The sequence below is a fragment of the Saimiri boliviensis genome, chromosome 10 (assembly GCF_048565385.1).
Source record: "Saimiri boliviensis isolate mSaiBol1 chromosome 10, mSaiBol1.pri, whole genome shotgun sequence".
NCBI lineage: Eukaryota > Metazoa > Chordata > Mammalia > Primates > Cebidae > Saimiri > Saimiri boliviensis.
In genome coordinates this window covers 31,962,093-31,983,290 of record NC_133458.1, presented here as the reverse complement: position 1 = coordinate 31,983,290, position 21,198 = coordinate 31,962,093, and the positions used below count along the sequence as shown (strand labels likewise).

Below are 21,198 nucleotides of genomic sequence, written 5' to 3'. Positions count from 1 at the left end.
GGAAAAGGCTAAGGAACAAACTTTTGAATGCTTTTAAACAAAAGAGAAGCTATCAAGCACTTATTCTGCCTTTCCTATATCATCAATACTATACAATCACTAAGAAGAGGTTCCTTTTCACAGAAACATTATAGCTAATACATAAAGAAAATGTGATGGAATTAATGACCATTTTTAAACCACTACAGAAATAATGTATTTTGACACTGAGCATCAATGACTGCTAATATCAAATACAGGCAAACAGAAGACAGCCAGATGTTATATTACTTATGATGGATCTGTGCTCTGACATGTATGAAGTGTCCTTGACAAAAAAATAAATGTGATTCGGCACCACCTCTCTAGCTATCAAATTACAGAAAATATAGGTAACAGAGGACATGTTAGATGACACCAGAAGACTACTATCAGAAAAATTAAACTGTGGAAAACTACAAAAAAATACTGTTTCTTCCATATGTAGATTGCAAGAATAATGTTTGGGAGAATTTATTAAAAGAGACTTAAGAGATATTTCTGTCATTTGCAATGTATGAACTTTACTTGGATTATGATGTGAACAAATGCTTTGTTAAAATTCTGTGTGGCAGTTAGGACAATCAGGAAATATGAATGGTGGCAGAATATTTGTTCATATAAAGAAATGTTTGTGAATTTCAAATTATTCTAAGTATATTGTGGTTGTATTTTTGAAGTGTTCTTAGTTTCTACAAAAATTACTAAAATACTTATAGATATTATTTTATGTTATGTTAGGGATTTGCTTCAGAATAATTTGGTAAGTGGTGTTAGTGTGGTGCTGGTTATACATGAAACAAGATTTTCTATTAGCTGCCAGTTATTAAGTCTTAGTTAATAGGTAGTTTGAGGTCTTTTATACAATTTTCTCTGCTACTGTATATATTTGAAAATTTTTACAGTAAATTGATTTTTTTTTAAAGTAATAGGTCACTCTATTCCTGAAGTCAGGCATGGATTTTAGTTGGTGAATCACTGAGCACCATCAAAACAAAGTGGTAGCTGACAACAGCATATACAACAATATAATGCTAAGTGAATGTCCAACAGATACTTGCAGATGTTATTCACTGCTTTCCCATGACTTTTAAGCAATAACACATTTAGCATCACATAGTTCTCATATCCAGTTTACCATTCATAGAGATCCTATCTGAATTGTTTAAAAAAATGTGTTCTGTCTTTGTTGATATTTCAAAGATCACAGAAGACATAAATGCCCAACTTATTTCTTCTTAGTAATCTGTCTAGTCAGTATGATCATTGCCTTCTTGAAATAAAATTTTATCCATTTTAGTAAGACATTCTGTTCATTCTGACTTAATTGCTTTTTTTTCCTTTATACAATCTTGAAACATAAGTGTTATCCAAGAGTATACCCAGGCAATCTTGTTGACTATACCCTGTGAAAAAACACAAGCCAAATGAAGAAGTCATTTCAGGAATGTTCAAAAAGGTTAATACAGAAAGGCTGTATTTGGCTATTTACCTTTGGGCAGGGAGGAGGAGGATGGTAGAGATGTAGTGGGTTTTCATTACTGAGACCCAGCAATGATCAGATACTCGGTAAATCATTACAGAATGAAAGAGTAAAATACAGGATAATTAATAGTGCCATATATTGAGGAGACAGTGAATATAAACATAAATATATGTTGTAAATTATATTTAGATACTCCTCAATTGTTTCAATAAATATATTGCAGTGAATAAAATTAGCATGATTATTGTGAGACTATGGTGAGGTGAAAAGCTGGTAACAGTTGTTTGAGGAATGATCAGGAGTTAAGAAGGTCTATTCTCAATAGACCAAAATAACCTAATGGGTCAACTTCTCAACCAAGAAGATATATTTTCTATAGATATTTATTAAGTTTGCTTATAAATACCTACAGCTAAATCTATTATTATTGTGAAACTTTCAAAAATTCCCTCTGGCAGAAATGATGTTTTTTCTTTGATCCCTCAAACGTAATTGCCTATTGCTATTTAGCTTCATTCTATTTTGTCTTATATGGCATTTACTAACTCATAAGTAAAGATGAATTCTTTGTATGTGTAATACAGTTCTTCAGTACTGTACTAAATGTCCAAGAAAATAAATTTAATCAAAGAAATTTTACACCTGTGAAAATAACTTCTAATTTTAAGGTCTCCAGAAAGAAGATTCTACAGATTTTCTTAAAGTAAACGAAATAGCTAATATCTGTTTATCTAGTTATCTTGTTTACACTGACGCCCAATAGCAGTTGGCAACTACTTAGTCACGAGTGTTCAATGCAGCACTGTTTACAATAGGAAAGACCTGGAACCAACCCAAATGCCCATCGATGATAGACTGGACAGGGAAAATGTGGCACATATACACCATGGAATACTATGTAGCCATAAAAAACGATGAGTTTGTGTCCTTTGTAGGGACTTGGATGAACCTGGAAACCATCATTCTCAGCAAACTGACACAAGAGCAGAAAATCAAACACCACATGTTCTCACTCATAGGCGGGTGTTGAACAATGAGAACACATGGGCACAGGGAGGGGAGCATCACACACTGGGGTCTGTTGGGGGAAATAGGGGAGGCACAGCAGGGGGTGGGGAGTTAGAGAGAGAGAGCATAGGGAGAAATACCAGATATAGGTGATGGGGAAGAAGGCAGCAAATCACACTGCCACATGTACCTATGCAACAATCTTGCATTTCCTTCACATGTAGCCCAAAACCTAAAATGTAATAAAAAATAATAAAAAAATAAAAACCTGTGAGGAAGGCTGCTAGTTGCTTACTAACCATCTGTCTCTTCTTTTTCAGTAACTGAACCTCTGTGTTATTTTGGATGACAATGTGCCCAGTGGTTAGCAACTACCGCTATAATTTTCCCCTGAATAAATAGGGTTTGCAATGGAATTTAAGTGAAATTCTGATACAGCATCTAAGAAAACTCACTTCCTTCTTTCCTTCATTGACTGTGGACGTGATGGTTGGAGCTCCTAATATATCTGTAAGGTAAACTTGAGAACAGAAGCCAAATGCTAAGGATGGAGGAGGACAGAGATAGAAGGAGACTGAATTGTAGCTTATATTGCAGTTACCATACCTGATATATAAGAGAAAAATAGACACTGAGTTTAAGGCATTGTGTTGACAGGGAGGAAGGGTTTGACTACCCACTAAATGAAATTCCTCTGTAATATGCCCCACATATATTCTAAGAGATAGTAAATCAATTATATTTTCCTTAGAATTATTACTTCCAGCTCTTTAAACCTTAACTTGATGATTAATTTACTGGCTATTAGCATTTCTAGGACTGTTGCAGAATCTATGCATATTTTCCATTTTGATGATGGCTCTGTAAAAGACATAAAAGTACCAGGAGGCTTTCATGTAGAGAAAAGCAATGTGTAAGATTATATAATGAGATATTTTTTATTATGATATGGATAGCTAGTTATGTTATTTGCCATTCAGAAATACAAGAAACATTGCATTATTCTTAAAGACTGAAAGAAAAACTAATGCAACGTTTTTGAAGATAATAACATCAAAAGTAACTATGCAGTTTCTCTAAATATACATTAAGCCTTAAAGACTGAAAATGAACAACATGAATTTGGCTCCTGGTTGCAAATCTCATATTTTTTTTCCAAATTGGAGCCAGATGTTTCTAAATATCTGTCCTCACAGAATATTCACGAAGATTTTTACATGTGTAGTTTTTTGCTGCAGTTTGAAGTTAATTAGATTTTTTTTCTATATTGAATGCAATTAAACTACATACTGGGCATACATAATTCAGACTTTTAGAAAATTAATTCAGTTTAGCTAGTTTATGGATTAGTTGGCATTTAATACATTTTATAAAATCTATTAGAGTTTACAGAAAGCATTAAAGAGTAAATAAAATGCAGATAAGGGGGTTAAAGAAAATATTTCTATGCACTTGATATGATTAAATAGAAGGTAAACTTAGAAAAGAATCAGCTTTATCAATAATGCCTATTCAAAATGATTTGCTTTTTATGGTTCAAAGTTCACTATAAAGGATCTTTGAAGAGTCAATTACATCTGTTAATGATTTTCATATTTTTATCAAGGATGATGTGGTTCTATTAGCGGTCAGGCTGTTAGGTTTATATATTGAAGCATACTTTAATACCCTATTTGAAGATATACCTTGGGCTTCATTTTTTTTTTAATTTGCAAAGTAGTTATCAGAATAATCCTTCTGAACCTACCTCAACAACCAATTTTCTCAGAGTATTTTGTTTTTCTCTGGTAGGTAATTCCATGAAACTATCTTTTATTCTCCTAAAAATATTGGTGTAAAGTCTTTGGAAGGAAATGGAAAGAGTGGATAAAATGAGAATTGAAGTTGACAGCTGGGGACCTAAGGGGATTCAGGACTGTCTGCAAACTACAGGAAGGAGGAAGGAGTTCTCCTTACAGAACAAATATAGAGATGAACTTAATGTTTTCTTGCAGTTTGTTTTTTGTTTCTAGTCTTCAAAGTTGGAAAAGTTTTCTGTTTTCCATTTGCAAAGAATTGGACTACAAAATTGATGAATTATAAATTAAAGTACATAGTTGTAATGTTTAGTTTTATTTTTGAGTTGTGCATTTTATAACACAGGTTATTTACTCCAAACTTACTTGCGCAAGTTTCTCAAGTAGTGTGCCATGACTTACACATTTACCACGGTCATCCTTAAAATGGGACAAATTTGAACATCAACATTTATTTTGAGGCACCAACATTTATTTCCTCAAATGTTGTGCCATGACTTGCACATTTATCACAAGGAAGGGCATGTAGCTGAAGCTGCCTTCCTCAGCTTTCAGGCAGCAATCTTCCATTTACCGTTGGCAGCAATGCAGATTATAAAATGCACACCTGAGCTAAAAATTTGGGGATAATTCAGAAAAAATTGTGAGGTGTCTATCCTAAAGATGATGTATTATTTACACTTATATAGAGGCAAATTAAACTTGAGAATAATCATTAAACATAAAATAGTTCCTGGGATCTGCTATATTCAATTAAATAAATCCAATTCATTTTTCTCCAGTTCTACATCAGCTTGTTGGGGAAGAGTGAGAAATTCTGGATTTGGAGCTTGAGATCCTGGATTCAAGTTCCAACTCTGCAGCTTATTATCTCTACCACTTTTGAGGTACTGCTATGTCTCAGCATAATTCTTATCTAAAAGGGCATGATTGAATAAGTGTATAAATAGCACACTTTCTGTGTTCCCAGTGTTCAAAAGTTCACAAGTATTTTGTTTGTATGTTGCTACTATGAATCAATATTAAGTTTGATGTAACGTTAACCTTAACATTTCAAATCACTTTCTGAGTTACACTTTAAGCCTTGGCTCTAAATGCATTATTGTGAAGTAATATCCATGTGCTAATTTTCTCATTAATTAGTATGCCCTTAGCATATGGCACCATATGCTGCAACGTTACAAAAAATTACCATAGCATAACTTTATTACTGCAAATCATAACATTGACAATGCATGATTTAATAAGCACAGTGATATTTAACAGAACCTTCAAACAATTATTATAGCGTATTTAGTATGCACTTTTTCATAGATTTGTGTGTAGTCTCAAAGACAGTAACCAATTTAGTTATACCAAAAAACCATGTAAGGCATGAAAAATAAGGTCAATAATTGCTGTACATATGTACTTTCTCTGTAGTATTTAAGAAATGTGTATATTACTATTTTCAGGTAGTCTGGTTAAAATGATGTCCTCTAAAATAAAAGATTACCCCCAATCATAGAAAGAAATAGAATATACTTTCTGAAAATGTTTAAGTACAGTTTTGTGCATATCCTAGAATTAATATCTATGTAAACATTTTTTATTAAAAACACGTTTGCCTATTAATTTCTTTTCTTGAAATACTCATTAGATTTTTTCTACAAATATAGGCTTCCATACTCCTGCAGGAGACTGCCACTTTTTATCCTTGCTTTTTAGACATAGATGTATTCTGTTAAAATTAATTGGATATGGTTTCTAATTAGCAAATTGAAAAGTGTGAAGGGACAAGAGTAAACGATGGCATTATATCACTAACCACCTGATATGGTTCGTATGTTTGTATCCTCCAAATCTTATGTTTAAATGTGATTCCTAATGTTGGAGGTGGGGCCTGGTGGGAGGTGATTGGATTAAAGGAGCAGAACTCTCATGAATGAAAGCATATCTCTCATGAGTGAAAGCAGATCTCTCATGAATAAAAGCAGATCTCTCATGAACAAAAGCAGATCTATCATAAATGAAAGCAAATCTCTCATTAATGCACCATCCCCTTGGTGATAAGTCAATTCTTGCTCAGTTAGTTCATAGGAGATCTGTTTGAAAGAGTCTGGGACCTCCCCTGTGTTTCTCTCTTGCGCTCTCTTTGGTCATGTGATGGCAGTTATGTTCCTTTACCTTCTTCCACCAAGAGTAAAAGTTCTCCAAGGGCTCACCAGAAGCCAAGAAGATGCTGGTGCCATGCTTTCTCTATAGCCTGAAGAATGTGAGCCAGTTAAACCTCTTTTCTTTATAAATTACCTAGTCTCAGGTATTTATAGCAACTCTAAAAAATGACCAAATACCATCTGCCATCTTTTCAACTGGTAAGTTCTGTCAAAGTTTGTTGCTTCAGTTACATGAGCCTGTTCCCCAGGTGTAGTCACTTACATACCTCCTGTGTGTCTATATATTATAATTTATACAGTTTTAAATATTTTGTAGGGTAAAATATTGTTCCTTTGTGTGTTTCTATATCCTAAGGGGAGGTGAAACTCCATCTCCATAAACTTTTAATTGAAAAACCCTTAAAGCCAAAGATTCTTTTAAAATAATATATTTTTTAAATAGAAGGAAACAGTCTTAGGAATAATAAAATTTACTTGGTTAATTTTACTTTTGACAGGAATAAAATCCAGTGAGACTCAACAAATTGTCAAGTTACACACCTCAGAATGACAGATTTGGGACCAGACTCTAGATCTCATGTATCTAATGGTGTTCTTTGAACTGCATCCAAGTATTCTTGTTCAAAAAAGAGGAATGTGGAACAAATCAAGTAGGTAGGCATGAATATTTATTATTACCAGAGAGTAAGGGATCCAGAAGTTCTGAGGTGTTATCTCTTTTTGACACTTACTGCCTATTATTGGAATTCATCTTTTGAGTAAGGTATGAGAATGGCATTATATTCTTGCTTAAATTTTGGTCCTTTTTAAATAAATTGTTTAGCATTCTCTGCTACACATTGTATTGGTAGAAAACATAAAGGTTCTGTGTAATATCAACCAACATTCTATCAGTTATGTTTATGTAAATGTACAAGACTAAATTTATATTAAAAATTTAAAAACTAAAAGTAGCCGTGATTATCCTAAAATAGGGCAAATTTGAATATCATCGTTTATTTTAACTAAATGATGATTGGCACAATGACAGACAAATAATTTAATAGAATAGGATACAGGAATAGGTGTACACATGTGCAGTGACTCTTGATTTATGATAAAGATGTAGCTGCAAATTATAGGACAAGAGTGGTTTTTCCCCGTGAATAATGCTAGGTCTAATGTACATACAAAAACAGAGAAAAATCCTCAATCAGTAGTTGACACACTAGACATATTTCAATTCCAGGTCAATTCTGTGTCTAAATATAAATGATAAATAATAAGGCTTCTTAAAGATAATAACAAATATTTTTTATGAATGATTACAATATAGGACATAAACAATACTAACAAAAATATTAGTAATGCTTTCATTAAAATTGAGAATTCCCATTTATCAAAAGACACTATTATTAAGAGAGTAAGAAGTCAAGTGAAATATACCTACTATATTTCAGTAGGTAAATATGTTTTCAATATAAGTAATGGTTAGAAGTTTCATGTTTAGTATACATTAAGAGCTCCTCCAAATGAATAAAAATGAGACAGATGGTCCAATAGAAAAATGTATGAGAGAACTGAACAAACTCTTCACACAAGAGGATCTCCAAATGGCCAATAAATATATTAGAATATGCTTAACTTCATTCCACAGCAAATAAATGAAATCTTAGTACAGTAGCCTGCATATCAACCATAATGACTGAAATTAAAAATACTAATAATACCAAGTGCTCACAGTAATATAGAGCAATCGTATTTCTAATGAGACAATAACTTGTTAAATCTTTCTAAAGGTTAATATATATGTACTCTATAACCTAAGAATTCCATTCCAAAGTATATTCTCAACAAATGTGTACATATGTATGCCAAAGGACATGCACAAAAATGTCAGAGAAGCATTATTTTTTCTATATTTTTATTGTGGTGAAATAACATTAAATTTACCATGATAACCATTTTTAAGTGTACAATTCAAAGTATGAACTATATTTAGATTTTTGAGCAACTGATCTCTAGATATTTTTCATCTGAAACTCTGTACCTATTAAACACTCTCTCTTCCATATGTCCCTCCCCCCATGCTTGGCAACTACCTTTCTGCTGTTTCTATCCCTTTGACTAATTCAAATATTTTGTAGGAGTAGAACCGTATAGTATTTATCTTTTTGTGACTACCTTAATTTGCTTAGCATAATATGCTTAAGTTTGGTCCTGTTGTGGCATATGATAGGATTTATTTGCTTTATAAGGCCAAGTGATCTAATGTGTGAACATATCACATTTTCTTTGTGTATTCAACTGTTGATGAACATTTGATTTGCTTCCACCTCTCTTGTGAATGATAATGCTATGAATATGTGTTTGCGATTATAACTTGGAGATTCTGCTTTGAATTCTTTTGGTAAATACCCAGAAGTGGTATTGCCAGATCACATGGAGCTTCTGTGCTATTTTTTATAGTGACAAAACCATTTTACATTCCCACCAGTAGTGCACAAGGGTTTCAGCTTCTCCACATCCTTGTTAATGCTTGTTCTTTTCTTTTTATTTATTTTTTGATAGCAGCCATCTTAATACATGTGACATTATAACCTCATTGTTGTTTTGATTTTATTTCTCCCACAATTAGTAATGTCAGACATCTTTATATTTATTAACTATTTGTATATCTTTTGGATATTGCTGATTCACATTCTTTGCTCATTTCTAATCAACTTTTATTGTTGTTAAGTTGCAGAAGTTCCTTATAAATTCTGGATACTAATCTCTTATCAGATATATGATTTGCAAATTTTTTTCTTTGTAGATCGCCCTTTTACGCTGTTGACTGTTTCTTTTGATGCATAGAAGTTTTTGAGTATGATGTGGTCATGTTTGTGTATGTTTGCTAAAAGCAGCATTATTTTCACTAGCTCCAAAGTGAAAACATCCAAAATGTCTATTGTTAGTGGATGAATAAATAAGGTGTGGCATATTTATGTCTTAGAATAATATATAACAAGAAATATGAAATAACTGCTGGTAAATCAATAGTGTAAATCTATTCCACAAACATATATTCAGTGAAAGAAACCAGCCAATGTCGTATACTGTATGTTTCATTTATTTAAAGTTTAAAAATAGGAAAAATTAATCAAGTCTATTATAATTCACAGAGAAAATACTGTTAGTAATAAAGGGTCACTATTATAAAAGGGCAGGAGGGAGGCTTCTGGTGTGGCTGCAATACTAGCTATTTTTCTTGACTTTGGTGGTAATCATCTTTGTATACTTATTTTGTGATAACGATTTGAACTCTGCACATTTGAATTGAACATATTCTGTGTGTATGCTACACTTCACTGAAAAATATCAAGAATAATGCTTATCAAGAAATGAAAAGTTGAGTATTATTTCCACAGCCTGCTCATAAACTCTGAAGCTCTAGTCCTTTCCTTATTTAATACGATTTTCAATTCAGACCAACTTTGATTTCTCTGTATCTATTTTTATAACTACACCTTATATAAAATTAATCCTATTGTTGATACCTATTACTATCAGCCACTTCACAGTATCACAGATATTTGTAGCACACGAAGAAAGAAAAATTTGAAACATTTCTAGAAAAAATTTTGTTTAGCTGCATTTATGTCATTTGGAGAAGAATATAATCATTTTTCTACTAAATTACCTACACAGATAATTTAAGGCCTAGAGTGCAATTAAATCAGCTTGGTAGACATTTAATCACAGGAATACAATATACTGAGAGATTCGAGAGTGAGTTGAGAGCCTTATTTGCAGCCTTATTTCTAAAAGGTTCATTAATTTTAAGCCACATTCTGGTGAGTTTGGCTGCCTAGTTGATACTGGGAAAGGAACTGAAGGAAATGGCTTTTATTTACTCTGATCCATCTATATCTGAAATGGAATTATGATAATATTCTTTAGTATATTTTATATCTCCAGGCATCTAGAAATGATTTCTCTGAAGCAGCACCCAGACAAAAATCAAATAGATGGCTTTTTAAAAATTTTCTATCTCAAATAAATAACCCAAATGAACAGAAGTTTATATAAGGAGCCTAAAGACAACATTTAGGTCATCCACTAGCATATGAATAAAATGTGAATACCTAAAGCAACTATTTCTAAGCAAGATAAATTATATATTGGTGTAAATACTAATGATATGGATGGAGATTTTAAATTTTTGTTGAGTTCAAAGTAAATGGTACTATTCAATTTCTCTCAATAGTTCATGTTTGCTTCTATGGATAATATTTATATTTGCTATTTTTTGTGGCAAGTAATAGAAATAATTATGAACTTAATATAGTTTGTGCAGTCCCACATTTTGTTGCCTTATTTTTCACTTGAGTTCATTTCATCTGCTAATACATACTTTGTATTTTTCTACATTTCTATGTTCTTTACTGCAAAAATAACATTTTTGAACAGATAAATATAATGGCACACAATCAAGGTAGAGTATAACAATCTACATGTTGATGCTGTGTTAGAAACATCTTTTTGTAGAAGTAAAACAATATAATTTTCTTAACAAAAATTACAACTGGCTTGATATGTATAATTGTAAATATATGAGGATATTCATTTATTTAAATATCTGAGGTATTTAACAAATTCTTAAATATGGCATTGAGAATTTTATTAAAAAACATGTATGTTGGCATTGGTATGTGATACACATTTAAATAAAATGTACCTAAATTATTGTGTAAAATCATTTTTTACAAAATCTTAGGACTGCAAATGCATTTAATGATGTTATACTCTACCATTTTACTGAAATGACAGATTTTTAAAACTCATTTATCTAGCATATTGCCAACTGTAAAGTACTTGAAAGACAATGATTAAGATATATATCAGAGGCAAATTCTATCAGTTTTCTCCCACTGCAATGCTAATAATAGAGCTTTAAATCAGTGTTTGATTATGTTAGTAAGAATCTGGATAGGCCCTGTGCCTTTAATGTACTCCTCATACTACTTGAGGGGATTTTAATTATTGCTTAGGTAAAAATATAATTTTCAAAAGCAGCAAAATCATATCCTTCAGGCAAATATAAAATAAATGTGTCAAATATTTTATTTAACTCATTTATTAGTTAAGGGACCTGTAAGATGTTCTCACTGGTTCAAAATGCACTTAAGAAGTTAGGGTATTTGTAGTCAATTTATCAAAGAAAATTTAGTATAAGATTGCTGAGTTGGATATGAAACTCTTTAATTTTGAGTAGTTTATAAATTTTGGGGGTCTAGCAGACAAGTTGTTTCCACCTTTATCAGACAAAATCTGCAAAATTAGCAAGTAACTAAGTCTGTGACCATTAACAGTAAAATGAACCAGGCACATTCTCCTAGACAATGCTTGCGTAGCTTTTGCCTTTGTATAAAACTGAAAGGATGCATGACTGACCCACGTATTTGCCCTATTATTAAGTTTTGGAAAATTTTCTGTTATAAGATAGATATGCAGCTTATCTTCATTCAATATACAATTTAAAATGGACAAATAGAGTTTTCTCCACTTAAGAATATTTGGGCAGAAGAGGTAAAATTATTCCCTAATTCAGGTGACAGGCTGCAGGTTATTAAATACCAAGAAGGAAGAGATGTAGTTTTAAGAGGTGCAGAGAACTGAGGGCATTTATACTTCAAGTGATGCGATGAAATTGACTGTAACTAATAGAGTGTGAAATAGTCTCCCAAAGAATGTAATGAAGTCCTAAAGAAAACAGTTGAAAGCAGGAGTGGATGGAGGTCTTGAAAATACAAGCAAAGAAAATCGCTTCATTGGAGGTCGATTTTAAGTTGTTACAAAATGTTGCTGTATCTAAATTTATTATTTTTATTCATGACTGGCCATGTGTCATCTTAGTGCTGATTTACCTAATTTATATGTACTCCAGAAAACAAAATGGAATCACAGAATCCAATACTTATTGGATTCTCTAAATACCAATAAGTTACAGCAAATATTTGCTACTTTGATAGAGTGTTGTCTGGAGACTTGCATTATGGGAAAAGTTACTAAGCTGGTTTCCTTAACCGGTCTCAACACTAATTTCGGGCATAATTGATATTCTTGTCATGTGTCTTATTAAACATAATGGATGGCATAATAGTCTTGTGCTGTGGACAATTACTCCTGAAGGTCTTTACTAAGAGCCTAAACTACTTCAAAACTAACAGAATTAGATATAAATGAGTTTCTGTTATAAACAATATATCTTATATTAATGAAAATAAACTCAGCACATTATAATAAATATAGTGATAATAAATAGGAAGACATTCCTAGGTGTTAAATAAAAGCAAATTTTATATTAGAGGTAGATTATTTGTATTTATTATTAGCATTTCACTAGTATTTTCTTAAAAATGATTTCTGTCATATATCAGTATCTTTTAAAAAATAAATTTTATCATCAGACCATTTTTTCATCTAAAATCTATTTTTTAATTAAACTTGTTTATCTCCCAAGCATGGGTTTAGTGTATATCAGCTAAATTATTTTAGAACTACTTAAAACACACATAGTTAAAGCTGAATAAATCATTAATACTATCAATGTTTCTATGGTCAATGAATTTCCCCAGTTTATCTATATTTAATTCTATTTGACCAGTGATGTTGCAGTTTTCTAGTAATTACAGAAAAGTTGGTCTTGTTTCCATGTTTGATTTAGTAATTAAGCTTGTATTGATTAATATGACTATATACCTGTAGTCTTTTAAATTTATGTGGTATTGAAGTACATTTTTTGGAAGTAGAGTTTAGTATTTATTTCTTTTATATATAAGTAATGCTCTTTTTTATTATACTTTCAGTTCTAGAGTACACGTGCAGAACGTGTAGGTTTGTTACATAGGTATACACGTGCCATGTTGGTTTGCTCCACCCATCAACCCGTCATCTACATCAAGATTTCTCAATGCTATCCCTCCCCTATTCCCCCACTGCCTGCTATGACTCTTTTTTTTTTCAATTTTGCTTTATCTTTTTAAAATTATACTTTAAGTTCTGGGGTACATGTGCAGAACGTGCAAGTATGTTTTTGTTACATAGGTATACATGTCCTATGGTGGTTTGCTGCATCCATCCCCTCATCATCTACATTAGGTATTTCTCCTAATGTAATCCCTTCCCCATTTCCCCACCCCCTGCTGTCCCGCCCCTAGTCCCCCACCCCCCACTATTACTCTTTATAAAAATTGTGATAGTCATGCTCATAAAAGTTTTTTCTATGGCATCCGAAAGCAAACATACTTTGCAATTATTTTAAAATGCCCTTTTAATATTATAGCACAAAGGTCTGTGCCTGTAAGCAGTACTCCACTGTGCATCATAACATTAAGGCTAATTTTGAATACAAAGAGTTATGAGTGGAGTAATGAATCACTTGACTTAATACACATCATTTTTTTTAAATTTATTTTTTTATTGCATTTTAGGTTTTGGGTACATGTGAAGAACATGCAAGATTGTTGCATAGGTACACACATGGCAGTGTGATTTGCTGCCTTCCTCCCCTTCACCTGTATCTGACATTTCTCCCCATGCTATCTCTCCCTAACTCACCACCTCCCACTGTCACTCACCTGTTTCCTCTGCGACAGACCGCAGTGTGTAGTGCTCCCCTCCCTGTGTCCATGTGTTCTCATTGTTCAACACCCACCTACGAGTAAGAACATTCAGTGTGTGTTTTCTGTTCTTGTGTCAGTTTGCTGAGAATGATGGTTTCCAGGTTCATCCATGTCCCTACAAAGGACACGAACTCATCGTTTTTGATGGCTGCATAGTATTCCATGGTGTATATGTGCCACATTTTCCCTGTCCAGTCTATCATCAATGGGCATTTGGGTTGGTTCCAGGTCTTTCCTATTATAAACAGTGCTGCAGTGAACATTCGTGTGCATGTGTCCTTACAGTAGAACGATTTATAATGCTTTGGATATATACCCAGTAATGGAATTTCTGGATCAAATGGAATTTCTATTTCTAGGTCCTTAAGGAATCACCACACTGTCTTCCACAATGGCTGAACTAATTTACACTCCCACAAATAGTGTAAAAGTGTTTCTATTTCTCCACATCCTCTCCAGCATCTGTTGTCTCCAGATTTTTTAATGATCGCCATTCTAACTGGCATGAGATGGTATCTCAATGCGGTTTTGATTTGCATTTCTCTAATGACCAGTGATGATGAGCATTTTTTCATATGTTTGTTGACCTTATGTATGTCTCCTTTTGTAAAGTGTCTGTTCATATCCTTCGCCCACTTTTGAATGGGTTTATTTGTCTTTTTTTTTTTTTTTTTTTTTTTTTTTTTTTTTTTTTGTAAATCTGTTTTAGTTCTTTGTAGATTCTGGATAGCAGCCCTTTGTCAGATGGGTAGACTGCAAAAATTTTTACCCATTCTGTTGGTTGCCGATTCACTCTAATGACTGTTTCTTTTGCCGTGCAGAAGCTGTGGAGTTTGATTAGGTCCCATTTGTCTATTTTGTCTTTTGTTGCCAGTGCTTTGGTGTTTTGGTCATGAAGTCCTTGCCTATGCCTATGTCCTGAATGGTTTTGCCTAGATTTTCTTCTAGGGTTTTTATGGCGTTAGGTCTTATCTTTAAGTCTTTAATCCATCTGGAGTAAATTTTAGTGTAAGGTGTCAGGAAGGTGTCCAGTTTCTGCTTTCTGCAAATGGCTAGCCAGTTTTCCCAACACCATTTATTAAACAGGGAATCCTTTCCCCATTGCTTGTTTTTGTGAGTTTTGTCAAAGATCAGATGGTTGTAGATGTGTGGTGTTGCCTCCAAGGCCTCTGTTCTGTTCCATTGGTCTATATCCCTGTTTTGGTACCAGTACCATGCTGTTTTGATTACTGTAGCCTTGTAGTATAGTTTGAAGTCTGGTAGTGTGTTGCCTCCAGCTTTGTTCTTTTTGCTTAGAATTGACTTGGCTATGTGGACTCTCTTTTAGTTCCATATGAAGCTTAAGGTGTTTTTTTCCAGTTCTGTGAAGAAAGTCATTGGTAGCTTGATGGGAATAGCATTGAATCTGTAAATTACTTTGGGCAGTATGGCCATTTTCATGATATTGATACTTCCTAACCATGAGCATGGAATGTTTCTCCATCTGTTTGTTTCCTCTCTTATTTCGTTGAGCAGTGGTTTGTAGTTCCCCTTGAAGAGGTCATTTATGTTCCTTGTTTGTTGTATTCCTAGGTATTTTGTTCTTTTTCTATCAATTGTGAATGGCAGTTCATTTTTGATTTGGCTCTCTTTAAGTCTGTTATTGGTGTATAGGAATGCTTGTGATTTCTGCACATTGATTTTGTATCCTGAGACTTTGCTGAAGTTGCTTATCAGTTTCAGAAGATTTTGGGCTGAGACGATGGGGTCTTCTGGATATACAATCATGTCATCTGCAAATAGAGACAATTTGACTTCCTCCTTTCCTGTTTGAATACCATTTATTTATTTTTCTTGCCAGATTGCTCTGGATAGAAGTTACAATACTATATTGAATAGGAGTGGTGAGAGAGGGCCTCCTTGTCTAGTGCCAGATTTCAAAGGGAATGTTTCTAATTTTTGCCCATTCAGTATGATATTGGCTGTTGGTTTGTTGTAAATAGCTTTCATTATTTTGAGATACGTTCCATCAATACCTAGTTTATTGAGGGTTTTTAGCATAAAGGGCTGTTGAATTTTGTCAAAGGCCTTCTCTGCATCAATTGAGATAATCATGTGGTTTTTGTCTTTGGTTCTGTTTATGTGTGAATTATGTTTATAGACTTGTGTATGTTTAACCAGCCTTGCATCCCTGGGATGAAGCATACTTGATCATGGTGAATAAGCCTTTTGATGAGCTGTTGCAGTCAGTGTGCCAATATTTTATTGAAGATTTTTGCATCTATGTTCATCATGAATATTGGCCAGAAATTTTCTTTTCTTGCTGAGTCTCTGCTGGGTTTTGGTATAAGGATGATGTTGGTCTCATAAAATGATTTGGGAAGAATTCCCTCTTTTTTGATTATTTGGAATCATTTCAGAAGGAATGGTACCAGCTCTTCTTTGTATGTCTGGTAGAATTCGGCTGTGACCCCAACTGGATCTGGGCTTTTTTGGTGGTAGGCTATTAGTTGCTGCCTCAACTTCTGCCCTTGTTATTGTCCTCTTCAGGGTTTCAACTTCTTCCTGGTTTAGGCTTGGGATGATGGAAGTGTCCAGGAATTTATCCATTTCTTCCAGGTTTACTAGTTTACGTTCATGGAGTTGTTTGTAATAATATCTGATGATGGTTTGTATTTCTGTGGAAATCTGTGGTGATATTCCCTTTATTGTCTTTTATTGCACCTGTTTGATTATTCTCTCATTTTTTTTATTTTTTTTATTTATTTATTTATTTATTTATTTATTTTTTTTTGGTTGAGACGGAGTTTCACTCTTGTTACCCAGGCTGGAGTGCAATGGCGCGATCTCGGCTCACCGCAACCTCCGCCTCCTGGGTTCAGGCAATTCTCCTGCCTCAGTCTCCTGAGTAGCTGGGATTACAGGCACGCGCCACCATGCCCAGCTAATGTTTTGTATTTTTAGTAGAGACGGGGTTTCACCATGTTGACCAGGATGGTCTCGATCTCTCGACCTCGTGATCCACCCGCCTCGGCCTCCCAAAGTGCTGGGATTACAGGCTTGAGCCACCGCGCCCGGCTCTCATTTTTTTTTTTTAAATTAATCTGGCTAGTGATCTATTTTGTTGATCTTTTCAAAAAACCAGCTCCTGGATTTATTGATTTTTTTGAAGGGTTGTGTCTCTATCTCCTTCAATTCTGCTCTTATCTTAGTTATTTTCTGTGTTCTACTAGGTTTTGAGTTTTTTTCATCTTGCTCCTCTAGCTCCTTCAATTTTGACTACAGGGTGTCAATTTTAGATCTTTCCTTGCTTCTCATGTTGGCATTTATAGCTCTATATTTTCCTCTAGAAACTGCTTTAAATGTGTCCCAGACATTCAGGTACATTGTGTCTTCTTTCTCCTTGGTTTCAAAGAACATCTTTATTTCTGCTTTCATTTCATTGTTTATCCAGTCAACATTTAAAGGCCAGTTATTCAGTTTCTATGAAGCTGTGTGGTTCTGAGTTAGTTTCTGAATTCTGAGTTCTATCTTGATTGTGCTTTGGTCTGAGGGACTATTTGTTATGATTTTCATTCTTTTGCATTTGCTGATGAGTGATTTACTTCCAATTCTGTGGTCAGTTTTAGAGTAGGTATGATGTGGTGCTCAGAAGAATGTCTATTCTGTGGATTTGGGGTGGGAGTTCTGTAACTGACTATTAGTTTCTATTATTGTGTGAGAGTCTGAGTCTCTTTATGAGTCATTAAAAACTTGCTTTATGTATCTGGGTGCTCCTGTATTGGGTGTGTATATGTTTAGGATCATTAGCTCTTCTTGTTGCATTGATCCTTTTACCATTATATAACGTCCTTTTTTGTCTCTTTTGATCTTTGTTGGTTTAAAGTCTATTTTATCAAAGACAAGAATTGCAATTCCTGCTTTTTTTTTGCTCTCCATTTGCTTGGTAAATCTTCTTCCATCCCTTTATTTTGAGCCTTTATGTATCCTTGCATAAGAGATGCGTTTCCTGGATACAGCACACCAATGGGTTTTGGCTTCTTATCCAATTTGCCAGTCTGTGTCTTTTGATTGGAGCATTTAGCCCATTTACATTTAGGGTTAATATTGTTATGTGTGAATTTGATCCTGCCATTTTGATGCTAGCTGGCTGGTTTGCCCATTAGTTGATGCAGTTTCTTCATTGTGTCGATGCTCTTTACCATTTGGTATGTTTTTGGAGTGCCTGGTACTGGTTGTTCCTTTCTATGTTTAGTGCTTCTTTCAGGAGCTCTTTTAAAGCAGGCCTGGTGGTGATGAAAGCTGAGTACTTGCTTGTTCATAAAGGATTTTATTTCTCCTTCACTTATGAAGCTTAGTTTGGCTGGATATGAAATTTTGGGTTGAAAGTTCTTTTCTTTAAGGATGTTGAATATTGGCTCCCACTCTCTTCTGGCTTGTAGGGTGTCTGCTGAGAGATCTTCTGTGAGTCTGATCGGCTTCCCTTTGTGGGTAACCTGACCTTTCTCTCTGGCTGCTCTTAGCATTTTCTCCTTCATTTCAACGCTGGTGAATCTCACAATTATGTGCCTTGGGTTGCTCTTCTTGAGGAATATCTTTGTGGTGTTCTCTGTATTTCCTGGACTTGAATATTGGCCTGCCTTTCTAGGTTGGGGAAGTTTTTCTGGATAATATACTGAAGAGTATTTTCCAGCTTGGATTCATTCTCTCCATCCCATTCAGGTACACCTATCAAACATAGATCAGGTCTTTTCACATAGTGCCATATTTCTTGGAGACTTTGTTCACTCCTTTTTACCTTTTTTTCTCTAATCCTGCCTTCTCTTTTTATTTCATTGAGTTGGTCTTTGACCTCTGATATCCTTTCTTCTGCTTGGTCAATTTGGCTGTTGAAACTTGTGCATGCTTTGTTAAGTTCTCGTCTTGTGCTTTTCAGCTCCATCAATTCACTTATATTCCTCTCTAAGTTGTTTATTCTCGTTAGCGTTTTGTCAAATCTTTTTTCAATGTTCTTAGTTTCTTTGCATTGGGTTAGAACATGTTCTTTTAGCTCAGCAAAGTTTCTTACTATCCACCTTCTGAAGCCTGATGCTGTCAATTTATCACATTCATTCTCCGTCCTGCCTTGTTCCCTTGCTGGTGAGGAGTTGTGATCCCTTGTAGGAGGAGAGGCATTCTGCTTTGGAGTGTTTTCATCCTTTTTGTGCTGGTTTCTTCCCATCTTTGTGGATTTATCCACCTGTTACCTTTGTAGTTGTTGGATTTCAGATTGAGTCTCTGAGTGGACATCCCGTTTGTTGATGATGGAAGTTTTTTTCTTTTTGTTTCTTAGTTTTCCTTCTAACATTCAGGCCCCTCTGCTGTAGGACTGCTGAGGTCCACTCCAGGCCCTGCTTGCATAGGGATCACCTGCAGCGGCAGCAGAACAGTAAGGGTTGCTGCCAGTTTCTTCTTCTGCTCTCTTTGTCCCAGAAGGATACTTGCCAGATGTCAGTCTGAGCTCTCCTTTATGAGGTGACTCTTTGGATATATGAGGGTCAGGGACCTGCTTGAGGAGACAGTCTGTCCTTTATAGGAGCTCAAGCGCTGAACTGTGAGCTCTGTTCTTCATTCAGAGCTGCTGGGCGGGTATGTTTAAGTCTGCTGCAGCAGAACTCATAAACCTCCTTTCTTTTTTTTCCCCCAGGTGCTCTGTCCTTGGGAATTTGGGCTTTATTTATAAGTTTCTGTTATGCTGCTGCCTTTTTTCAGGGCTGCTCTGCCCAGCGAGGAGGCAGCCTAGTCACCATCTGCCTGCAGAGGCTTTGCTGAGCTGCTGTGGGCTCTGCCCAGCTGCCATGTGAACTTCCCTGCATTCCTGTTTATACAGGTATAGTTAGAACTGCCTCAGCAATGGTGGCTGCCCAGGCTGGAGTGCAATGGCTTGGTCTTGGCTCACTGCAACCTCCCACTCCCACATTCAAGTGATTCTCCTGCCTCAGCCTCTCAAGTAGTAGGGATTACAGGCACCCTGTACCACACCCTGCTAATTTTGTATTTTTAGTAGAGATGAGGTTTCACCATTTTGGGCAGGCTGGTCTCGAACTCCTGATCTCATGATTTGCCTGCTTTGACCTCCCAAAATGCTGGGTTACAGGCCTGAGCCACCATGCCAGGCCTACACATCATTTTATAACATTTTTGGCATCCTTTTTTTTTTTTTTTTTTTTTTTTTTTTTCAGGAATCCTCCATTTCCTCAGGGAGCTCAGTAGCTTGGAGTCCTGAAACAGATTCTTTTTTTTTTCTGACTGAGTCAATTTCAGTGTCATCTGGATTTTCTAAAATCTGATGAATCCTCCCATCATCATCAGCAGCAGCAGCAGCAGCAGCCTCTCCAGCTATATTGCCTTCTTCATCATGATGTACTTCACTGAAGCCACAAATTCACAATGTCATCTGTATCTTCCTGAAAACTGACTATTGACACCTGGCTGATATTGAAACTCCAGTTCCTCATCAGTTTTCTTGTCATCTTTCCCCTTTTCAGAAGTAAGATATTGATTTTTGATCTCTTGCAACAAGACTGTCTGTATGTTCTTTCTTTTCTACACCCATGTCTCAAGAAAGCTTTCTTTCTTCATTACCTAAGTTTGCTAATTGCCAGTTGCTAGATCCAAGATTGTTGTCTGTGAAGACTGAACACTTCACTCTGTGAGGGTGAGACTCCCTTGGCCGTGCTTATCATTGTGGGATCTGGAAGGGAAACACTGTATCTACTTCCAGTTCTTAGCATTGTTGCCAGCAGCTTGTACTCTGCCATGGCTTGAGCTGGGCATTCCAGAATTGCCTTCACAACTCATTCATTTTTAAGGTATTATAAAAAAAATCATGTAAAGGAAAAGGAAACACTTCTATTTGGTGCAAATTCTCTAATATTAATGTTAACTACTCAAGACATGTGAAAGCATTCTTTAGAAATATTTTACCATATAAGAAGGATCAACCATAAAAAGTCTTCCCTTCTAAAAAATGATGTTATTTAAATATATAGCTGTAATTTCATAATTTTGCATTCAATTGTGATGCAGATACTTATATTTCATTCATCTACACAGACATAGACATTTAT

At 34.7% G+C, this 21,198-nt stretch overlaps 1 long non-coding RNA gene across 2 annotated transcripts in view; it reads left to right on the top strand.

The window, feature by feature from the left end:
- Positions 1 to 21,198, top strand: part of LOC141580045 (uncharacterized) — a 159,753-nt gene that overhangs the window by 16,314 nt on the left and 122,241 nt on the right. For both annotated transcript variants that reach the window (XR_012512036.1, XR_012512035.1), the window contains 3 exons: positions 2,833 to 3,027; positions 5,091 to 5,195; positions 6,962 to 7,118. This is a non-coding gene — a long non-coding RNA (uncharacterized LOC141580045). The remainder of the gene's footprint in view (positions 1 to 2,832; positions 3,028 to 5,090; positions 5,196 to 6,961; positions 7,119 to 21,198) is intronic.